This window comes from Rhamphochromis sp. 'chilingali' (assembly GCF_963969265.1).
Source record: "Rhamphochromis sp. 'chilingali' genome assembly, chromosome: 12".
Taxonomy (NCBI): domain Eukaryota; kingdom Metazoa; phylum Chordata; class Actinopteri; order Cichliformes; family Cichlidae; genus Rhamphochromis; species Rhamphochromis sp. 'chilingali'.
Window position 1 is genome coordinate 29,558,190 of NC_137939.1, and position 20,133 is coordinate 29,578,322.

Here is a 20,133-nt window from a genome sequence, read left to right on the forward strand (position 1 = left end):
AAGCAGGAGGCTGCTGGCTTTGAGGGAAGAGAGGGGAGGAGCAAAAGAGAGAGCATGCAAGAGAATCGGGAGGAGGGGGGATGTGAAAAGGGAACAGATTAACACAGTGGTAAATGGAAGCTAGCAAACCAGAAGCGATCAGGGTGGGGCTTGTAGGGGTGACATCTGACAGGGATCGTTTTGTGTGTATAAATCTGTGTATATTTAGACTACTGAGGACAGGCCTATATGCTTTCTCAATGCTTTTCAGGTAAAACAGCTGTCCGTGTCATCATTTGGGTCATTTGAAAAGAATACTAGTGTGAATTCCCACTGAAAACCAAATCCTTTTTTCCAGACTGGCAGGCTCCAAGTGAAGATGGCATCATGAGCTGTGACTCATGTCTGAGGCTTTAGCATATGTTCAGCCAACATCAACATCCCACATACTCATATGTACCGAAATCAGGACATTTCAGCATCCCCTCTTTGGGAATCACAGTCAAACCATCCCCCGTGTTCTTTTGCTTTATGTGTAAATACTCAGCATTATGGTAGGGATTTTTGATTTAAAAAGTAAAAGAAACCTGCCAGTGGGTGTTCCTTAACAGTTATTGCATCAGTTTTTTGCATCAGTTTCTATGTAATAAAATTAAGAAATAGACTAATACAAACACAAAATTACGTAACAAAATAAATATTTAATTATACATTATAATAAAAATAAATTATAATTATAAATTATAATTATTATGAAATACCATGCTTAACATAGAGGGACGGGAAATGCCATATTCTTCAATGACCACGTATTCTCAGTCCAACAGAGGGCTCTTTTCACTTACAGAAGGCAGAGAGGATGCCAATTCATGTGAACTAACATGCACTAAACAAGCTTATTCTGAAATGGCACTCCACCAGTTTCTAAGTGGTTTCAGTTTGCTGATGGTAACTCACAGAAGTAGTTAAAAAAAACATTATGTTAACCAGGGTTTCTCATTCAGTCATTTCTTACTGTGTTACCATGGTAAATGCTGGTTTCTGTGACCAGTGTTTTGTTATTCTTTCTGGTTCCCCAGTCAGTCATGTCTCCATGTTTTTCCTTTTTGTCTGTGTCAGGTTTGTATGGCACTATCCAAAAGCTCAATGAAATTATATGATCTATCTATCTACCTACCTATCTAGGTAGCTAGCTTTTCCAGTCCCGGGTTGCTGCTCGTGCGGTCGACCGGCCATTCAGCTGAGCAGTTTTGCGTTCTTTTTCTAACTTTAATGCTCTTTTCATTGTTGTATTTCGCCGTCTATTCTGTATATTTGGATTCTCTTCCTTTTCCTCATTTTTGTGATTTCTTGGACTTGTTTTCGACACTCGACATGACCCCAAGGCTCACCTACACCAGGGACTCCCTCATCCAGCTGCGGCCGCAGCTGCAGCCTGGCCTCCGGCTTTTCCGCTCCGCTTCCACGGACTACTTTCCCAAAGAAATACTCCGTGGACACGGAAATCAAAAAACTCACAATAACAAGGTAACCGGGAGGGGATTAAAGAAGAGTGGGGTGAGAGCCAGACTAAAGATGGAGACACACAAACAACAAGTGCTTCCGTCCATTATCCTTGCTAATGTACGGTCTCTCCGCTCCAAGCTGGACGAGCTGCAAGCCTGCGTCAACCACCTGCATGAGTACAGAACTGCCTCCGTTCTGGCATTCACGGAATCGTGGTTAAACAACAACGACGATGACAGCATGCTGCACATTGATGGCTTTTCACCACCTCTTCATATGGACAGAGACCGCAAATGCACTGGGAAGCAACATGGCGCCGGCGTGTATCTGTATGTAAACAACAGCTGGTGTTCTACAGTCACTGTGAGGGAGAAGCTGTGCACTACAAACATCGACCTTCTGGCTGTTTCCCTGCACCTCTACTATCTCCCCAGAGAATTCCCACAGCTTTTCATCATCTTGGTGTACAACCCACCCCAGAGCTGATGCAGCTAAGGCCACAGACTACTTCACCAACGCTCTGTACAAACTGGAACAATTATCACCGGACTCCCCCCAAGTTCATCTTGGGTGATTTCAACCACTGTTCCCCTGACAAGTCGCTTAAAGGATACCAACAGTATGTTACATGCAGCACACGTCAGTGGAAGACTCTGGATAAATGCTATGGCTCTGTACCAGATGCATTTAAAGCCCTACCCCTCCCCCCTCTCAGCTCAGCAGACCACCACACCATCCTGCCTGCCCCTGCTTACATCCCAGTCATCAAGAGGATTAAAAAGGTCACCAAAAACATCGAGCAGTGGACAGAGGAAAGTATCCTCACCCTACAAGGATGTTTCGAAGCCACTGACCGAGACAGCCTTCTTTCTCCGTCTGATGAGTACAAATACCTGGGAACCATCTTTGACAACCTCCTGAAACTCTCTGCCAACACAGAGGAGATTCTCAGGAGGTGCCACCAACAGCTATACCTCCTTAGGAAACTCAACTCCTTTGGAGTCAGCACACTCATCATGATGACTTTTTACTATGCCTTCCTGGAAAGCATCATGACCTTCTCCATCACCTGCTGGTTCCACTCACTCAGCCTTCAGAACAAGAACAGACTGCACACTGCATCAGTGTGCTCTAAAATCATTGGCCTGCCTGTCAGAACTCTGGCACAGGTTTTCAGCCAACAGGCCCTTAGACAGGCAGCCAAAATCATCAACGACCCCTCTCACATTCTTCACCCCGCATTTCAATCACTCCCCTCTGGGCGACGCCTCTGCTGCATTTCCTGTTTGACTGAGAGGAAGAGAGCCACCTTTGTCCCCAAAGCCACTCTGCTTTTTAACTCCAGGCGATAAGACCATTTCCCACACCAGAAACATAAACTACACTCTTCTTATACTACCGACACTTTATTCACTCTTAGTCACTTACAGTTATTTATTCACCTTTCAGTCACTTTAATTTTAAAACTGTATATACTGTATAATCTGTGTATTTATTATTTCCCTCTTATTGCCTGTTCTTATTGTCCTTATCTTCAACGTTATGCTGCTCTGTTGTTTGTTAATTGCCCCTATAGAGGACCTGTAGAGCGCCTTGAAGATGAGGAGCTCTACATGATCTTCTTTCCTTTCTTGATAACCCGCTAGCTGTTCCCCAGCAGACCCCAAGCAGCTGGGGAAAGAGGGCGGCTGGGTGACAGTGAGGAGCAAGCATAGTCCTAAACAGAAGCCCCAGGTACACCACCAACCCATTCATGTGTCTAACCGTTTTTCCCCACTCGGTGACACACCCGCCGGGGGTCAAACTCTGGTAATTGGTGATTCTGTTCTCAGACATGTGAAGCTAGAGACACCGGCAACCATAGTCAATTGTCTTCCAGGGGCCAGAGCAGGCGACATTGAAGGAAATTTAAAACTGCTGGCTAAGGGTAAACGTAAATTCAGTAAGATCATAATTCACGTCGGCAGTAATGACACCCGGTTACGCCAATCGGAGGTCACTAAAATCAATATTGAATCGGTGTGTAACTTTGCTAAAACAATGTCGGATTCTGTAGTTTTCTCTGGTCCCCTCCCCAATCAGACCAGGAGTGACATGTTTAGCTGCATGTTCTCCTTAAATTGCTGGCTGTCTGAGTGGTGTCCCAGAAACGATGTGGGCTTCATAGATAATTGGCAAACCTTCTGGAGGAAACCTGGTCTTGTTAGGAGAGACGGCATCCATCCCACTTTGGATGGAGCAGCTCCCATTTCTAGAAATATGGACAAATTTATTAAACCCCCCAAAATATGACTATCCAGAGTTGGGACCAGGAAGCAGAGTTGCAGTCTTACACGCCTCTCTGCAGCTTCTCTCCTCCTGCTACCCCCCCAAAAACCCATCTCCATAGAGACTGTGTCAGCTCCCAAACAGACAAAAAACAAACTAAAAACCAGCAACAAACAACTTAAACATAAACAATTACAAAGAAAGAACAATACAGTATCCACATCTGAACCAAAGAGTAAAACAGTGAAATGTGGATTATTAAATATTAGGTCTCTCTCCTCCAAGTCTCTGTTAGTACATGACTTAATAATTGATCAACAAATCGATTTACTCTGCCTTACAGAAACCTGGTTGCAGCAGGATGATTATGTTAGTTTAAATGAGTCAACACCCCCGAGTCATTCTAACTACCAGAAATAATTATTGTGGGTGATTTTAACATCCATGTAGATGCTAAAAATGACAGCCTCAACATGGCATTTAGTCTGTTATTAGACTCAATTGGTTTCTCTCAAAATGTAAAAGAACCCACCCACCACTTTTATCACACTCTAGATCTTGTTTTAACATATGGCATAGAAACTGAACATTTAACAGTGTTTCCTGAAAACCCTCTCCTGTCTGATCATTTCCTGATAACATTTACATTTACAATAATTGATTACACAGCGGTGGAGAGTAGACTTTATCAAAGTAGATGTCTTTCTGAAAGTGCTGTAACTAAGTTTAAGAATATAATCCACCCACTGTTATCATCTTCAATGCCCTGTACCAACACAGAGCAGAGCAGCTATCTGAACGCTACTCCAACAGAGGTCGATTATCTTGTTAATAATTTCACCTCCTCACTACGTACGATACTATACGATACTGTAGCTTCGGTGAAAAGTAGAACCTCATCAGAATTACTTGACTCCGTGGTATAATTCTCAAACATGTAGCCTAAAGCAGAGCTGGAGAGGAAATGGCGTGTCACAAATTTAGAAGATCATCATTTAGCCTGGAGAAATAGTTTTTTGCTTTATAAGAAAGCCCTCTATAAAGCTAGAACATCTTACTATTCATCACTGATTAAAGAAAATAAGAACAACCCTAGGTTTCTCTTCAGCACTGTAGCCAGGCTGACAAAAAGTCAGAGCTCTGTTGAGCCAACCATCCCTTTAACGTTAACTAGTAATGACTTCATGAACTTCTTCAAAAATAAAATTTTAATCATTAAAGAAAAAATTACCAATAATCATCCCACAGATGTCACATTATCTACAGCTACTTTCAGTACCATTGATATTCATTTAGAATCTTCCCCATTCCTACAAATCTGCTCAAAGTAGTTCTGCCATTAATTAATGCTTCAATCTTATATATGATCAACCTATCTCTAATAATCAGCTATGTACCACAGGCCTTCAAGCTGGCTGTAGTTAAACCTTTACCTAAAAAGCCATCTCTAGACCCAACTGTCTTGGCTAATTATAGGCCAATCTCCAACCTTCCTTTCATTTAAAAAAAACCTTGAAAGAGTAGTTGTCAAGCAGCTAACAGATCATCTGCAGAGGAATGGCTTAATTGAAAGTTTCAGTCAGGTTTCAGAGCTCATCACAGCACAGAAACAGCTTTAGTGAAGGTTACAAATGATCTTCTTATGGCCTCTGACAGTGGACTCATCTCTGTGCTTGTCCTGCTAGACCTCAATTGCAGCGTTTAATACTGTCGACCATAATATCTTATTAGAGCGATTAGAGCACGCTGTAGGTATTACAGGTACTGTGCTGCAGTGGTTTGTATCATATCTATCTAACAGATAGATATGATACATGTAAATGGAGAGTCCTCTTCACACGCTGAGGTTAATTATGGAGTTCCACAGGGTTCAGTGCTAGGACCAATTCTGTTTACATTGTACTTTTTTTTCTGCTCTTGCTCTTGACGAAGGTGGTCGCACTTTTCTCCTCTCCTCCTCTCCCTTAGCTTCCCTGCTTAGCCTCTTATGTCCTTGTCTAGTCTCGTGTTTTTTATATTACTTTTCCCTGGAACACTCTCTCACAGTCTGTTCTCTAAAACCTAAAAGAGGAATTATGGATTTGATCAACTGGTGCCTAAATGCAATTTACACCCCTTTCTCAAAGAGGAGTTTGGGCTTGGGTGAGCCTGAGTGCTGAAGATATCTACCTATTCGGAACCATGGTAACAGGGTTCTTGCTGATTGGAGCTGGCTTGGCCCTGGCTTATCAAAGAATTAAGAAAGCGGAACCGGCTGTTCAAACCCCCACAAGGATGCCCGCTGGAATTGAAACGATGGGAAGAGGCGTGAGTTTCTCAAAATGGGGGGGTCCTATTTCACTGCAGGGCAACCTGCACGTTACGAATAAAGCCTTGATTGATTGATTGATTGATTGATTGATTGATTGACATGCTTCCCTTAGGCAGTATCATTAGAAGACATAGCATACATTTTCACTGCTATGCAGATGGCACCCAACTCCATCTGTCCATGAAGCCAGATAACACACACCAATTAGTTAAACTGCAGGAATGTCTTAAAGACATAAAGACCTGGATGGCCGCTAACTTTCTGCTTCTTAATTCAGATAAAACTGAGGTTATTGTACTCGGCCCTGAAAAGCCTAGAAATATGGTATCTAACCAGATTCTTACTCTGGATGGCATTACTTTGGCCTCCAGTAACACTGTGAGGAACCTTGGAGTCATTTTTGACCAAGACATGTCCTTCAATGCACATATTAAATAATTAGGACTACTACTAATATCCTGTCTCAGAGTGACGCTGAACAACTAGTTCATATATTTATTACTTCTAGGTTGGACGAGTATAATTCATTATTATCAGGATGTCCTGAAAACTCCCTGAAAAGCCTTCAGTTAATACAAAATGGTGCAGCAAGAGTACTGACAGGGACTAGAAAGAGAGAGCAGATTTCTCCTATATTGGCTTCCCTTCATTGGCTCCCTGTTAAATCCAGAATTCAGAATCCTGCTCTTCACATACAAGGTGTTAAATAATCAGCAGATGGCCCCGCCCCTCCCTTAGCCTGAATCTGCCAGAGGTTTCTTCCTGTTAACACCTGCAAAGCCAGGCTTCTACCTTTCTACCTATAAAACCCGAGAGCAGCCAAATGGCTGGTAGGCTTTTAGCTAAGCTTTAGCTTCAGCCAAGTGGAAGCTAAATTGGCTAGTCATTCATATGTATATTAGGTCGTTACCTGGGAATTCTGGAGGGAGGGGAGTGGGGGTGTGTGATTGAGGGCGTGGGGGAGCTGCTAAAAGCTGTGCACTTCCTTTTGTGTTTCATCTTGATGCATTCTCAATCATCCAGGGAAATAAATCTCCAAAAGTCACCAACTTGGAGTGTTTCAGTTTGCCATCTTAGGGAGAAATCAACACACATGGGTGTATGTCCTTTGTTGCTGAGATTTATTGATAAAAACAGAACAAAAAACCAACCATTTGTACACATATTTACGGGCTTTGTGCCTTCAGAACTGCCTTAATTTTCAGCAAGATGATGGAAAGATTCCTTAGACTTTGACATGATAGCATTACTCTGTTGCAGTAGATTTGTCAGCAAATATCCATGATGCACATTTCCCATCTAAGGTGCTCTACTGGATTGAGATCTGGTGACTGTGGAGTCCATTTGAGTACTGTGAACAAGGAATGGGAATGGATAAGAATTTAGTAATTATGATTCTATTATTGATATCACTTACTGATTCGATTCCTCATTGATTCACTTTGACAATGACCACCATTGCTAAGCTGCATACGAAAGACATTACATTGATACAATGTTGTTGCATGTTTGTTGTGATCAGTGTTCGGATCTCTACTCAGAAAAAGTAATTATTACACACATTACACTGAATGCGTTTCCCTAAAAGTAATGCAGTATGTTAATTACACCAAGAAAAATTAATTCCTCCACTTTACCATCGCGGTGTTGTGCAATAAAAATAAAAGTTATGTCCATATCCACACTATATACTGCAATGCCATTTCCCTCCTCTGGCACACAACCTGAAATCGGATGGATAAACAAGCAGACTAGCAAATTCAAAAAATTGGATGCTGGGTACCGGTTTTCTACAAGAACCAGTTCACGATTTTTCTATGGTGCCAGTTAATATTACTTTTTATTTTTCGCATGTATCTTTTGACAGTCTAGTCTGGCCATGCATCTTGCGGGGGGTTACCAGGGTTCCATCTCTAAATGACTGCTGGTCAGCAAACCTGGGAAACCCACAGATAATTGGAACTATGGCACGAAACCGCTTCCAAGACATCATGCAACACCTACGCTTTGATGAAAAGTCCACCCGCAGTGATCGAGCAAAGTTCGCTGCAATTTCCAGTGTGTGGGGATCATTTGTCACCAACTGCATCACGTGCTACAACCCTGGTCTACATATTACCGTTGATGAACAGCTTTTCCCATCAAAGACTCAGTGCTGTTTCCTGCAGTATATTGCAAGTAAACCTGACAAGTTTGGGACACAAACACACAAATGCAAGAACAATCATGCCACTGTGCGATGTGTTCACTGCAACAGATACACATGTGGTAAATGCAGACTACAGATACCATGGCAGTGCCAGGATTGTGAGTGATTGCTGAAAATGTTGAAATGTACTCACTCACTTTTTATTATTATTTGTAAATATGTGTACAAATGGTTGGTTTTTTGTACTGTTTTTATCAATAAATCGCAGCAACAAAGGACATACACCCATGTGTGTTGATTTCTCCCTAAGATGGCAAACTGAAACACTCCAAGTTGGTGACTTTTGGAGATTTATTTCCCTGGATGATTGAGAATGCATCAAGATGAAACACAAAAGGAAGTGCACAGCTTTTAGCAGCTCCCCCACGCCCTCAATCACACACCCCCACTCCCCTCCCTCCAGAATTCCCAGGTAACGACCTAATATACATATGAATGACTAGCCAATTTAGCTTCCACTTGGCTGAAGCTAAAGCTTAGCTAAAAGCCTACCAGCCATTTGGCAACTCTCCGGGTTTTATAGGTAGAAAAGCCAAATGGCTGGTCTCTGAAAAACTCTGAAAAACTCTGAAAAACTCTCAGAGAGTTTTTCCTTTCCACTGTCCCCATAGGTCTTGCTCATAGGGGGTCATATGACTGTTGGGTTTTTCTCTCTATATATTATTATTATTATTGTAGGGTCTACCTTACAATATAAAGCACCTTGAAGCGACTGTTGTAATTTAGTGCTGTATAAATAAAAATCAATTGAATTGAATTGAATTGAATTGAATTGAATTGAATTGAATATCCACTCGTGCCTGCTGCCTCTCACCAAGTGCAACTCTACATTGGAACAAAGTCCAGCTCCTCTTGAGGAGACTGATTCCAAAGCTCAAGCGCTGCATTGTGGTGAGCTCCATCATATCTATCCGGCATATCCCAAGCTCACGTATTACCTCAGGCACCTTCCACACCGATGAGGTGACGTTCCATGTCGCAATGACCAGCGCGGGATTGGCCAGGTATTTTTTTTTGGTTTGTTCATTCAGATGGTTGTTGCAGAACACTAGTTAATGTGTTTCTGTTTCTTTAATTATTCATTTGATTTTTTTTAACAAAACAAAACAAATCAATTACATTACAAATCATTAAAATTTATATATAATTCATATATAATTCACAGGTATACCATTAAATATGCATTTATACAACAAATATAACGTCCAAGTAAGATCACAGTGATAAAAAAGTTGACTGTCACAGTTGTAAATGTTTTCAGGGAACAGATACTTTATAAAGCTGAAATACTGGATTATATAATTAAATTTTGACATATCCCTTTTATTATATATGTATTCTGACAGTTTATTGCAGCCTTAAAAAATTCAGAGTACAGTAACTATACTGAACATAGGGTTCTAAAAGTCAGCAGTATAAATTCATTTGAGCTGTTTGACTTCATTTACTCAATATTCAATACTCATTAAGGAAGTCATGATGCATGCTCAATCATCCAGCTAAGCAAATCCCAAAAGGTTGATTCTGTTCATCTGGACGTGTTTTCAGAGGGAGAAATGTTTTGTCACTTATCCAAGTGACTTCTTCAGTCTCCGCTGACTGCAGGTTTCCCGCTCAAACCAGCATTCCTTCCTGTCCAGAATGTGTACATCCTTATCATTGAAAGAGTGTCCACTGGCCTGTAATTGTGAATAGACTGCAGAGTCCTGGCCTGACGAGTTAGCTCTTCTGTGTTTTGCCATGCGCTTAGCCAAATAATTAATTGCCATAATTGCCATGATGTGTAAATCATAGCAATTATCCTGGCACTTAACAGTGTACACTATATTATTCTGTTTGTGCTGGGCAGAGCTAATTCTTGGGGTGGACCAATTTTTGGCGCAGCATGCTTTGGTGTTAGAAATTCACAGAGAAGCAGTGTTTAGAGAAAATGCTTCTCAGCTGTTCTGATACTCCTGGCACATAAGGGATTACTAAGGGTTTCCGCTTAGGCAACAGTTGTGCTTCTTCTCTCCCTGGTCACCTGGAGCTTTCTTTAGGTGCCTTCCCAACTTTGACAAATGTCCAGCTTGGATAACCACATTTACTCAGGGCCTTCTTGATATGATGTCCCTCTGCATCCCTGACCGCTGTATCTGTGGGGATGGTGTTCTCTTGGTGTTGTAGTGTCCTGATGACACCCAGTTCGTGCTGTAGTGGATGATGAGAGTCGAACCTTAAATACTGATCCGTATGTGTTGGTTTATGGTACACATCAACTTTTAAATGTCCCCCATTACTGATGGAAATCTCAGAGTCTAAAGCTAACATATCATTTCATATCCTGCCTGGTGAATTTGATGTCTTTGTCCACCAAATTGATGTGATCAGTGAATTGTGGTACATCCTGAGATTTAATCCTCAACTCATTGTTAGGCAGCTCAAACTCAAACTAAGGACATCTCTTGGATAAGTGACAAAACATTTCTCTCACTGATAACTCTCTGTCCAGAAAAACAGAATCAACTTTTTCAGATTCATAAAGATGGCTGACTATTTGGATGGATACTTCTTTTTTAAAGCTTACCTTAAAAATGTACTGTAGAATTTAGTGAATTATTATTGTAGGGTCTTTACCTTATGATATACAGGGAGTGCAGAATTATTAGGCAAGTTGTATTTTTGAGGAATAATTTTATTATTGAACAACAACCATGTTCTCAATGAACCCAAAAAACTCATTAATATCAAAGCTGAATGTTTTTGGAAGTAGTTTTTAGTTTGTTTTTAGTTTTAGCTATTTAAGGGGATATCTGTGTGTGCAGGTAACTATTACTGTGCATAATTATTAGGCAACTTAACAAAAAACAAATATATACCCATTTCAATTATTTATTTTTACCAGTGAAACCAATATAACATCTCCACATTCACAAATATACATTTCTGACATTCAAAAACAAAACAAAAACAAATCAGCGACCAATATAGCCACCTTTCTTTGCAAGGACACTCAAAAGCCTGCCATCCATGGATTCTGTCAGTGTTTTGATCTGTTCACCATCAACATTGCGTGCAGCAGCAACCACAGCCTCCCAGACACTGTTCAGAGAGGTGTACTGTTTTCCCTCCTTGTAAATCTCACATTTGATGATGGACCACAGGTTCTCAATGGGGTTCAGATCAGGTGAACAAGGTGGCCGTGTTATTAGTTTTTCTTCTTTTGTACCCTTTCTTGCCAGCCACGCTGTGGAGTACTTGGACGCGTGTGATGGAGCATTGTCCTGCATGAAAATCATGAAAATCAGTACTCCACCTCCACCTTGCTGGCGTCTGAGTCGGACTGGAGCTCTCTGGCCTTTACCAATCCAGCCACGGGCCCATCCATCTGGCCCATCAAGACTCACTCTCATTTCATCAGTCCATAAAACCTTAGAAAAACCAGTCTTGTGATATTTCTTGGCCCAGTCTTGACGTTTCAGCTTGTGTGTCTTGTTCAGTGGTGGTCGTCTTTCAGCCTTTCTTACCTTGGCCATGTCTCTGAGTATTGCACACCTTGTGCTTTTGGGCACTCCAGTGATGTTGCAGCTCTGAAATATGGCCAAACTGGTGGCAAGTGGCATCTTGGCAGCTGCACGCTTGACTTTTCTCAGTTCATGGGCAGTTATTTTGCGCCTTGGTTTTTCCACACGCTTCTTGCGACCCTGTTGACTATTTTGAATGAAACGCTTGATTGTTCGATGATCACGCTTCAGAAGCTTTGCAATTTTGAGACTGCTGCATCCCTCTGGAAGATATCTCACTATTTTTGACTTTTCTGAGCCTGTCAAGGCCTTCTCTTGACCCATTTTGCCAAAGGAAAGGAAGTTGCCTAATAATTATGCACACCTGATATAGGGTGTTGATGTCATTAGACCACACCCCTTCTCATTACAGAGATGCACATCACCTAATATGCTTAATTGGTAGTAGGCTTTCGAGCCTATACAGCTTGGAGTAAGACAACATGCATGAAGAGGATGATGTGGACAAAATACTCATTTGCCTAATAATTCTGCACTCCCTGTAAAGCACCTTGAGGCTACTGTTGTTGTGATTTGGTGCTATATAAATAATAATAACAATGAAGAGGCCTGTATAACACACAGATTTTAGGCTGATAGCCATCTTCACATCTTACTTTCAGCAAGAAAGTAAGCATATTACTTTGGTTATTAACCACTAAGGTATTTTCTTTTTTTTAGCTGTAAACTAAAACAAAAACAAACAAAAAAAGAACACCTACAGGCAAAACTAGGCACAATTTAGCTCTATGACAGTACAGAGAATCTGCCGTAGCGCAGTTAAAATAATGGCCAGCATATGGATTGACTACACACACACACACACACACACAGACAGGAATAATTTACCAAAAACATTACATTACAGAGAACTGAACTTTTCTACAAACAGAGAGATCATAATGGAACAGAAACATCATAAGCAAGGATGTTTCTGTTCTTTTTGTTTGTGAATGACCCCTCCAATAAAATGACTAGCTAGTGTTTACAGAAGTGAATATGCATATAACCTCACGTGGTTATTTAAGTTTTGTAATGAGTGCAAAAACAAAAACAACAGCAACAAAATCAACAACAACAATATTATTAATAATAATAATACCAGAAGAAAGGAATATAATAATGTAGAGCGAAAGATGGCTCCTCCTCCCTGAGCCTGGTTCTTCACGAGGGTTCTTCCTGATAAATTGAAGTTTTTCTTTCCCATTGTTGCCAAAGCACATTCTCATAGGGAGTCATATCATGTTGGGGTTTTCAGTGTTTTCTCTCTATTAATGTAGGGTCTTTACCTCACAAACAGCTTGTTCGCCTGGGCCATTCAGGCTGTTAACAAACCCTATCCTCTTACGCTCCACCCCTGCCCACTCACCTCACCAATCTGACCCATGGTCTCAGTAACTTTCATATATTTTGCTTGATTGTATATATTTCTCCTGTTTGTTATTTATTCCTGCTGTTTTACTATTTATATCTTATACCCCCACAGTTGCTATGGAGCACTCATAATTTCGTTGTACATGTAAAATGACAATAAAGGGCCAGAGCACCTCTGACACTTTCTGTGTAATAAGCAGGAATGTAATAACAAGGCAGTGATAACTGATTAAAATGCATCAGGAAGTCTGGAATGAACTGAAAACATGTATGCATACATAGTTGTGGGGAGTCCCCCTTACTGGGGGGGGGGGGGGGGGGGGGGGGGGGGGCAGGATGACAGACCAGGGGGCTCCTCCAGACAGCATTTTCTATCTCCCAGCTGGAGTTTTTGTTTGTCTGTGACTGGAGAGTCAGATTTTTGTTGAGCTTCACACTTGCAGACCTAAGTCAGTTTGCAGAGATCCCTCCCACTCTGGCTTTTATGTCCTAGATTTCTTATCTGAAACAGTAATATTTCAGTGACTGCTGCTTGTACCACAGGTTAATACACGCTACTGATCCCTGATAGGAGAATCATCAATTTTGGCAACAAAGAAGCCTGGTGGATGTTTGTTTACAGTCTGATGATGGGACATCATGCTCTGCATCGTCAAAGTTTGCCTCCTCATTATTATTCATACCCAGTAATGTGAAGTATGCTTATATCTACTATAACTGAACCAACCTGGTGCTCTTCATTTATGGAGGCTGTTGAGTCTGAATGTTGGATGTTGTGTATCTCGTGTTCTCTGGGCTTTGTTGTCCTCAGTCTTTTCGCAGGATCAGAAAACAAAACCAGGAGGCGCGTAAATGTTTCTTCAAATGTTTCTTCTGGATGATGATAAGACTGTGACACGGGATGCCACCTTTGGTCTTGTGATGAAGCAAAGCTCAGGAAGAAGTGGGATTAAATGGTACCCACATGTGTGCTGCTGAGAAGGATGTACAGGGGCACCTGCAGCCAAATCCAAGCCTCAGGTTAGTTGTAGTTGCAGAACGCTATAGGACTGAGACAGCTGAGGCATCAAATGTTTGATTAAACGGATGAAAAAGAGAAGTTTCTTCCCTATAATTATCACTTCTTAAAATCTGTAGCAACTTCAAGTCTTTCAGCATGCTGAGCATGCAAAGAATGTGACAATATATTTTTGTTCAATATTTAATTTCTTTTAGTTGCAATTGTTAAATGAAAAAAAATATATATTCTTATAATTTAGCAAACTAATTTATCAAAAAAAATATACATATATCTGTATTAGTTTTAATAAATTAATTTGACACCTGTATTGAAAATACCATATTGTATTCATACGGAATCAGTTTGGTATCATTGTTTGTCTGCTCACTGATTGTTGAAACTAAGAGCTACTTTGATCTGTTTAGATCTAAAGTATCCAAAGTTGAGCTCTGATGTTTCTTCACCCCTGTGTGTGTGATATGTGATTCCTACATGCTGGCAGAGCAGCAGTTTGTGCTCACAGATGGTGACGGTGTGGAGAGACGGTGGTGTTTCCTCAGAAGAACCAGCAGAGTCACTTGCTGACTGATGCTCATCTGCACTGCACAGAGGAAATCAACTGACCGAGGTTTGTCCAGTGACGTGTTATGAATGTATATTTGTTTTATGCTTACAGTTATGTTTTTCTTGACAGAGGCTCTGCAGAGGTTAGACAAAGCAGAGAAAACATGTGCTTTACATTTTACTGTGATTTATTGAGATATTTGTTGCCTGATGTTCAGCAGGAATGGAGAAATAGAATCAAAGGGAGATGTTTTTGATGTTTTTGTAATGATGTAAGTAAATCTTCAATATTATTTATTTGCTTGGTTATATTAGGAGTGTTTCTGAGTGAGGGGGAGAAGAGTCATCATCCAGGTAAAGTGACGTAGATCAGTGGATACACTTGTCTCCCCTTTAAAGGAGACAATCCAAGTCATCCTTAAATGTTAGTGCTTTCAAATACACAAACATTTTTAAAGGACAAAAATGAACATCCAACTTTGACTGTAACACAAAATAAATCTTTCCATGTGTGTTTTCAAACTCTCAGATGGGCAGCATATCAGTCTTGGACTGTCTAACCTGCCGGAGCAGCACTGAATGACCACCACACATGAGCATGTTCCTGCAACATTCAGCATCTGATCCTTCATCTGTGTGCTTCTGCTTTTGGTAAGTAGAGTTACCCAACTCCAGTAACTCTACACACATGCCATCCATTTCTGACGGCCTGGTTACTTCCTGTCAGTTACTTTAGAAACCATGTGGTCACCTGACCTAACACTATTCAAGTGTCACATGTCAAACAGCTGGAGAGGAAACTACACCAGTGTACTGGGATGTTTCACCAACACGTGCCAGATGCTGTTCCTTCATGGTGACATCACAGAGACAGCCCCACCCACCTCAGGACCTCGCCATTTATCATGATGATTATAATGATGACAGCGAGCGGAACTAAGACTGTAAAAATCCACGACCAGAATTTTTCTTTCTAATTATTAATGAATACTGAGAGCCTCTTTCTGTGTTTTGTATGTTTTGGGGTTGTTTTTTTTTACCTCATTTGTTACTAACAAAGTTCACCAAACTCACACAGTTTACATTCTGTATGTTTCCATCTTTACCAGCCACACTCTAACTGCATTTAAGAAAATAATCCTTAGAAATCGTCATTTTTCTCTTTTGTAATTGATGATAATTCAGTGAATATAAGATAAGATAAGATAACTCTTTATTGTCATTGCACAGTCATACATAGTACAGTAGTACAATGAAATTGGAAAAACTGTCCTACGTCGGCACTACATATAACACAACACGACACGATATGACACATCACAACGTAACAAACAACACAACACAGTAACACACTGCTTCCTTCTATTGCGTCACACATTGCTTTAAGTTTTTCAGTGTCCAGTTATTTTTTACTGCTGTTTAAATTCTCTGAATGTTTGACCCTGTAGACTGTTTGATGGACTGCTTGTCTTCCTGTTTGTAACCGCCGCCTGTTTTTTTTAATAAAGATTTGGATTTCTGACTTCAACACAGCCTCTGCGTGTCCTCCCTTTGAGTCCTCTTCCTCTGTGAACGTGTTGCATGTGTCACAGATTCATTTTATTAGCAGCTTTCCCACAGTGAGTTGCATCAGCATTCATTCACAGCACATTTCAGAAGGATTCAGATTAATACAGTGATCTTATAGTCAGAATGATCCTGACAGAGTGCCACTGTAAACTATCTTTCATCAGGTAAATTTCAAAGTTCAGTATTTCAAAGCAGGAGTTATGAAGACTCATACTGGCATTAGGACTAATAATATGTACTTACAAAGTCAAAGTTTTTTAATTATGCTAGAATATTGGAAGACAATCAACTTTTAGTGTTTTCCGCATATTAATTATTCTGAAATAGAGACGTGACCCTAACTGTACAGAAGCAGTAAACAACTGACAATCTTAACAGACATCATTGGCCTGAGCCGTCATGCACAGTGAGTCTGATCCTTTGCTGTGAGAGTCTGACAAGCATGTTTCTGGTCAGTTTGGAAGAAATAATATCACAATGTTGATCTTTTTTTCAATATTCCTTCTCTTTTACAACACAAACTGTGATCAAAGGTACTTATGTTCACAGCATGTAACTATACTGACAGTCCAGGGCATTGTGGTCTGTTGAGCTAGGGTTAGCAATTCAGACATATGTAATCAATATTAAACGTCTCTGACGTGGGCCACTGTCCACAGTGTTGGGAAATCCATACCAGGCTGGAACGAGTCAAGGTAGGTGAGCATCCACGAGAAGACACAGCAGATGCATCCTACTAATACTGACAGGACCAGGAGACTCCAGAAACCGAGCATCTTCTCTTCAGTGCCATCCTCGCCTGTCACCCTCTCTGCCCGCAGCTGAGTATGGAGTAGATAAGGGCGCAGAGAAACCCTTATTACTAATTTGTATTATAATTCAATTTTCATGAAATATTCATATTCAGTATTGGTCCTTTTATATTAATAACCACGTATCCACCCAGGCTCATGGTGGGGCAGGGCTCTGTCCTGGGATACTTGAGTACAAGGTAATGTACACCCTGACCAGGTATCCAGTCTGTCAGAATTGTTTTCAATATTTGGTTCAAAAATATGAGTGACAACAAAAATCCAACTAGGATTCTTGCATATGATGAATGAAGTCTGTCTTTGACTGAATTGTCCAGCTGATCCATCAAACCCCCAGCAGGTAAACCTTATTCATGACATAACACCGCAACAATGTAAAAAATGAAACAGCAACAGTCTAAATGTAAAGTGCATTCTAAAGTCCTCTTCAATAAATCATATGCAAAGAGTCATTCAGGACTGTAAAACGTGAACTACAGAACCCAGAGTCTTCATCATTAAATCTCTGGTTGCTTCGTTTTTCTATCCTATATCAGATACTTTAAGGTTAGGTTAGGTAAACTTGCATTCTCATGGTGAGGCAAAATGCTTTATGTGTGTGTCATGAACGGCTATAAAAGGCCTATAATTAAAGAACAAAGCGGGGTTTGAGTTCGAGTTGCGGCAGACTGTCACTACTTGTAAATGGAACGCAGCCTTCCTACGGCGGACAGCTAATAACAGGAATCGGACGCGGTCCACCCAAGTCCACAGCAACCACCATAGCAACCGCCTAGCATGACCTTAAAAACATATTCTGTCTTCATAACTATCAAAACCATGAAATGATTTGCAAAGTGTGAAAGTGTTACAGCTGCAGAGAGCTATGGCGGTATCTTTGGAAGCTGTTTACACAGCTAATAATATACGATGTAACCATGGAGACAGTCAGTCACGTGAGCTAGCGGTGCATGTTTACTACAGTGAATAAGGTGATTGTGTGCACAGCGTCCACACGCTGCAGAGGGTAAAGACATTACTTCAATATTTTTTTATATTGATATATATTTGCCTTCTGTTGACCATCACCTCAGGTTCACCATTACAGTTTCAGCATACAGATGCACACTGTCTAAACACATTCAAAAACTCATGTCTCAGAGATAAGCACAGCTGTTCATGTTTGTCATTAGAGTTTTATTTGTAAGAAAATTATGAACTTCATATTGTGTATCAAATAAAAGAACATTTCACAACTCTGAGTCAACAGAAACAGGAAACAGAAATGTCTCTGAAGGAAATTTCCGTCCCCGGTTCCCTCCAAGGCGTGAGCGATAAGCAGAGTTTTGTCCTTTCCTTATAAGATTCCTAATTATTCAAAGTAACACTCAGGTATGCCGCTCAGCTGGGTTAGTTACGACGTCGGGAGCAGCTTGGGAGAACAAGGAAACACAGACTGCTTCAGGTTGCCTTCCCAAATCGACTCAAAGGTTTATTTAGTACATAACAGCTTATATAGAGGAAATACAAGGTTCGTGTGTCAGCAGGTTCCGGTACAGACCAAATAAGGAAACGTCTTCCTGCCTTCTGAGCAAAGAAGTATCCTTTGTGTAGTTTATCTCTTCAGTTACAATTTATGATCATCCCAGCAAAATACACTCCTAGACATAGAATACAGAGTTCTTTCATTAGTGAATTCTGAAACAAACCACCTGGCCTTTAACGAGCCTTTTTCTAAGAGATAAAGAAGGGAGGATGGGAGTAAGGAAGTGGTCTCGTCTCTGTGGTATTTTCGACCTTGGGGTACCAGCCAGTGATTCTTACACATCAATTCTTGGGTCAGAGAGAAAGAGAAAAACAACTAGTAAATGGGCCTTATTGAGTAACTCTTTTCTGTATAATATCACTACAAAACAATATCCTGTAAATGCTACCATGGTATCAAAATATCACAACAGTCTCTAATGTAGACATGTACAGTGTAGTGTAAGCATTAAAAGATCATAAAAGAAAACACTCATAAGACCCTTATGAAAAGGACACCGAGGGAACAGTTTACCCTGCCCGGGATAGGGTTACCGGGGCCCCGCCCTGGAGCCAGGCCCGGGGAGGGTGCCCGAGGGCGAGCGTCTGGTGGCCGGGCCTTAGTCCATGGGGCCCGGCCGGGCACAGCCCGAAGAGGAGACATGGGCCCATCCTCCCGCAGGCCCACCACCCGCAGGAGGCGCCATAGGGGTCGGGTGCATTGTGTGCCGGGTGGCGGCCAGGAGTGGAGGCCCTGGCGGACTGACCCCCGGCTGCCAAGACTGGCAATAGGGACATGGAATGTCACCTCTCTGGTGGGGAAGGAGCCTGAGTTAGTGCGTGAGGTTGAGAGGTACCGGCTAGATATAGTTGGGCTCACCTCTACGCATGGCTTGGGCTCTGGAACCAGTCTCCTGGAGAGGGGCTGGACTCTGTCTCAGTCTGGAGTTGCCCCTGGTGAGAGGCAGCGGGCTGGGGTGGGTATTCTAATATCCCCTCGGCTTGCTGCCGGTACGTTGGGGTTTTTCCCGGTGGACGAGAGGGTTTGTTCCCTGCGCCTTAGGGTCGGGGAACGGGTCCTGACTGTCATCTGCGCTTATGCGCCGAGTGGCAGTTCAGAGTACCCAGCCTTCTTAGAGTCCCTGGGGGGGGGGGGGGGGGGGGGTGCTGGAGGGTGCTCCACCTGGAGACTCTGTTGTCCTGCTGGGAGACTTCAATGCTCACGTGGGTAACGACAGCGAGACCTGGAGGGGCGTGATTGGGAGGAACGGCCTCCCTGATCTGAACCCGAGTGGTGCTTTGTTATTGGACTTCTGTGCTAATCACAGTTTGGCCATAACGAACACCCTGTTCGAACATAAGAGTGTCCATAAGTGCACGTGGCACCAGGACGCTCTAGGCCGTAGGTCGATGATCGATTTTGTAGTCGTATCAGCAGACCTGCGACCATATGTTCTGGACACTCGGGTAAAGAGAGGGGCTGAGCTGTCAACTGA

At 41.7% G+C, this 20,133-nt stretch overlaps 1 long non-coding RNA gene across 5 annotated transcripts; it reads left to right on the forward strand.

Moving 5' to 3' along the window:
* Positions 1–13,565: 13,565 nt before the first annotated feature.
* On the forward strand, positions 13,566–16,268 carry LOC308407293. Of its 5 annotated transcripts, none has more exons than XR_013973654.1 (5): positions 13,566–14,209; positions 14,692–14,817; positions 15,069–15,177; positions 15,283–15,404; positions 15,481–16,268. It is a non-coding gene; the product is annotated as an uncharacterized lncRNA (long non-coding RNA). The 5 variants fall into 5 exon arrangements; XR_013973655.1 differs by having other exon boundaries at positions 15,525–16,268; XR_013973656.1 differs by having other exon boundaries at positions 15,069–15,107.
* The last annotated feature ends 3,865 nt before the right edge of the window (positions 16,269–20,133 follow it).